This window comes from Apium graveolens, chromosome 5 (assembly GCF_009905375.1).
Source record: "Apium graveolens cultivar Ventura chromosome 5, ASM990537v1, whole genome shotgun sequence".
NCBI classification, from domain to species: Eukaryota; Viridiplantae; Streptophyta; class Magnoliopsida; order Apiales; family Apiaceae; genus Apium; species Apium graveolens.
The window spans coordinates 301,758,927-301,763,697 of NC_133651.1; positions in this window are offsets into that span (position 1 = coordinate 301,758,927).

The following is a 4,771-nucleotide window of genomic DNA, read 5'->3' on the forward strand; positions in this document are numbered from 1 at the left end:
GAATCTTTCTAGCCTATGCAGCCCATGCCAATTTCAAAGTCTATCAAATGGATGTCAAGAGTGCATTTCTGAATGGAGAATTGGAGGAAGAAGTTTATGTGAGCCAACCTCCAGGGTTTGAAGATCCAAATTTTCCAGACTATGTGTACTATATGTTGAAAGTACTCTATGGACTGAAGCAAGCACCCAGAGCCTGGTATGAGACTTTGTCAAAATTCCTTCTAGATAATCACTTCACTAGAGGTACTGTTGACAAAACTCTTTTCTTTAGAAATGTTAATGGCTCTACAATACTTGTTCAAATTTATGTAGATGATATTATATTTGGTTCTACAGATGATAAACTTTGTAAAAGGTTTGCAAAGTAATGCAAAGTAAATATGAAATGAGCATGATGGGAGAACTAACCTATTTTCTTAGTTTACAAGTTAAACAGGTTAGTGGTGGAATTTTCATTAGTCAAACTAAATATATTCATGATCTTTTAAAGAAGTTTGACTTAATGGAATGTTCATCTGCAAAAACTCCCATGGCCACTGCCACTAAGCTTGAATTAAACAAGGCTGAAAAGTCTGTGGACATTACAAGCTATAGAGGCATGGTTAGTTCACTTTTAAATTTAACTGCTAGTAGACCAGATATAATGTTTGCTACATGTCTTTGTGCTAGATTTCAAGCTGATCCTAGAGAGTCTCACTTAATTGCTATTAAGAGAATTTTCAGATATCTCAAGGGTACACCAAATTTAGGTATTTGGTACCCTAGAGAGTTTGGTTTTGATCTAATTGGCTATTCAGATGCAGACTATGCAGGTTGTAAGATAGACAGGAAAAGTACAACAGGCACCTGCCAATATCTAGGAAATAAGCTTGTATCATGGTTCAGCAAGAAGCAAAATTCAGTCTCTACTTCTACAGCTGAGGCTGAATATATTACTGCAGGAAGTTGCTGCTCTCATGTGTTATGCATGAGGAATCAGCTCTCTGATTATGGACTTCATGTTGATAGAATTCCTATTTTTTGTGACAACACAAGCGCCATAGCCATAACTGAGAATCCAGTGCAGCATTCAAGGACCAAACACATTGATATCAAGTACCATTTCATAAGGGAGCATGTCATGAATGGTACAGTGGAACTACATTTTGTTCCAAGTGAACAACAAATTGCAGACATCTTTACCAAGCCACTTGATGAATCGACATTCACAAGGTTGGTAAGTGAGCTAGGTATGCTTAATTTTTCTTAAAATTCTTGTCTAAATTGCAATTTGCTTTGCAGCCTGAAATGCATTTGTTGCAAGAACAAAGTTGGCTTTAAGTAAAGAATTTTCTATCAATGGATATTCCCTATCCGTTGAAAGTCAAAGTTGTTCTATCAATGGATGTCCATTATCCGTTGAAAGACAAATACATTTCTGGAAATTTTATCCTTCAACGGATAAAATTGTGTTACTCTTCAACGGATGACAGTTTACTTTATCCGTTGAAATGTCACATCAGTTGATACAAGTGAATCACAACTGTTGATTCTATTTTCTTAACCGTTGATACATATATATACAGCTGTATGTATTTGTATTAAAGGCAGTTTTTAGAATACATACAGTTTTTCCTTAAACGGTTGTAATCTACTTAAAAATATTGTTTAATTATTTTATTTACGCTTTTTAATTTGAGAAAGTATAAAAGCCCTTTTGTTTTTTGTTTTTTTACTTTATGCTTTCTTGATTCTTCAAAAGCTTTTACTATCCTTTCTCTGCAAAACCCTCAATCTTTTCTCTGCAACTTCTACTCACAAGAATGGCACCAGTGGTAAAGATAATGTCCCAATCTGGGTTTATCTATGAGAAATACAATTTCATAGCTTTGGTGGAAAAGAATGAAGCCCACTCAGATTATCACAAGATGATGGATTTCATCAAGAACTGCAAACTGAGCTATGCAATGCTGGAGGCCCCAATGATTTGCTATGAGGTAGTTGGGGAGATTTGGACAACTGCTGAGTTCAATCCCACTGATATGACCATCTCCTTCTCTCTCAAAGGTAAGGACCACTGTATTAACTGTGATGACATACAGTCATGCTTTAAATTACCTGAGAACAATGTCATGACACCACACACTGATAATGATGTATCTAGCATATTAGATTCCATAGGCTACTCACTTAATTCTACTAGTTTAGGCAGTATTAAGAGAAAAGGCCTTAGGAAAGAATGGAGTTTTCTTGGTGATGCCTTTATCAAGGTTTTCTCTGGTAAAATTAGTAATTTTGATGCAATAACTTCATCTCTTGTTAATATGCTCTATATGCTAGTTTCTGATAGGTACTTTAATTTTAGCAATCATGTTATGCTAGAATTGGGTACTAGGTAAGGTAACAAGGCTAATAAACCTCATAATATCTACTATGCTAGATTCTTTATGTTGTTGGCTAACCATGTTGCTGAAGGTTTGGTCATAAATAATGAGAATAAGCTCAAGTGCTGGGCACAAGAGAAGAGGGTCCTTGCAGACCTTTTAAGGATGGACCTCAACAGCAAGGTGCCATTGGTATATTTACCAATCATGAATGCACCTCAGATAAGTGAGGTAAATACATCTTCAACTCCTACTACTTCCAATCCCATTATTTCTTTGCCTTCAAGTGTGGCCATGGAATCTGTGTCTTTGCCCCAACAGATTCCTACCAAGGCCACCTAACCTAAAGTTTCAAAAACAAAGTCAAAGAAAGCCACCTCTGTTGTTTCTCAAAAGACAACAGTTGTAACAACTATCATAAACCCTGAGGGGAGTGAACAGGGTGTTAGTGGTGAGGGGAGGGGTGAACATCAAGCAAACCCCCATCATAAGGTAGGAGAGGTGAGTGGTACCCAAGCTAGCCAAGCCACAGTTTCTCAAAAGGCTGTGGTGGTTGAAAAGGATTCAAGCTCATCCCTAGTTGCATCCTCCCAAAAGGGTGCAGCTATTGAAAATAGTCCACATCCAGGGACACAGAACAAAAGAGGGAGGGACACTGAAGCCACACACTCACCTGTGAAAGCCTTCACAAGAAGAAAGAGGGTCAAAACCCAAATTTCCACACACAGTGCACACACTGCACAGATACACCCACCTGTATCTATGCCTTCTCAAATTCAGCTTGATGTGACACCAACAAATATGGAGTCACTGCATCATTGTCTCAAAATTAACACACATCAATCACCAAATTCTCCATCACCATCTCTGGATGTGGACATGATATTCTCATCAATTCTTGATTCTCCCTCTTTACAACTCAGGGAGGAGCCCCACTCAAATACTGGTGATCATCATCTTTTAGATGATTTGTTGGATCATCCGCCAATTCTTTAAGACTTAGTTGAAGAATCTGTGTCACCTAAGTTAAAATCAATCCACACATATTCAACAATTATGTCACTTTCAATTTCTACTTCTTTTCCTTCTTCAACGGATATCCCTCATCCATTGACAAATGGTTTTTCTTCAACGGATAAGCTTAACAGCAGTTATCTGTTGATACCATCAGTTTCAACTTCAACGGCTATTCTTCATCCGTTGATGGTCTCTACACAAACAACTGAATTAACTCCAAGTGTAGAAGACATGGTTACTGTACAATCACTTCTAGGGCTGAGGGAAGGGAGTGAAAATTTGAGTGAGAGGTTGGGTTGCTCCCAGGCAAAAGGAGAGCTTGAGAGTATAAAAATGCATGCTATTTCTTCCAGCATGGCAAAAGAAAGTGAGAGGAGTACCACCTTAGTAGGTGAAGGGGAGGGTGTGAGGGGTGTGAGCCAGGGGGAGCCCCTGATGCAAGAAAAGAGAGAAATTGAGAGAAAAGCAGGTACAGAAGGTATAAGGGTGGATCCAGTCATTGCTAGTGAGTCAATGATTGTGGTTGATGCTGAAAAGGAAAGACAATTTCAGCAACATTACAAAGCTGTAATTGATAACATTTCCTTGGATGCTGACACTTTTACTCATCCTGCGGCAGCCTATCAGTTGTTGGCTACTCAGGGCAATGAGGAGGCAGAAAAGACCTTAAATCTAGTACATACTTCAGAATCTCTACAAAGGGATAAAGCTGCTGTCAATAGGATGCCTCCTATAGCTGGTGAGCCATATGAGGAATTTGGTGTAAATTCTAATGATGATGACTCTGTTTCATTTGCTGGAAGCATGAACTTAGGGGGAGATGAGGGCCCTAGTTCTCTTCCAAACTTACCTGAATGGGCATTGACAAAGGAGTCTACACCAGGACAATTCAATGTCTCCTTAGTCAAAAAAGTCATGTCTATCCAACAGTCCATTCAGAACACCTCACATGCTGGTACCAAGGCTATTCTTCAAGCCCACTTGGATTCTCTCCATCTCATGAAGCTACAACAACTAAGACAGAATCTAAGTGTGGATGAACTCAAACAAAAAATAGCTGACTTGAAGTCCTACAATTCTGAGAAGCTGGACTCAATCATGCCCTTTGGTACCATGCAGGAACTATTGTAATATATAATAGATGATGTTAAAGAATTATGCCTCAGAAGAATGTCAAAGATTACTGGAGGTAAAAATATCATCAGCAGCAGGCAAGAGCAGAATATCAAAGGATGGAAGATTTCTGAATATAAAAGAAGGCTCTTTGTCAAGTTACAGGGTAGAGATGTTAGCTAGATATTCTAAGCCAGATTTGCTAAAACTAATAGAGGCTCTAGCTGACACCCCCATCCTAGAAGAATTGGAAATACTTGTGCAAATTAAGAACATAA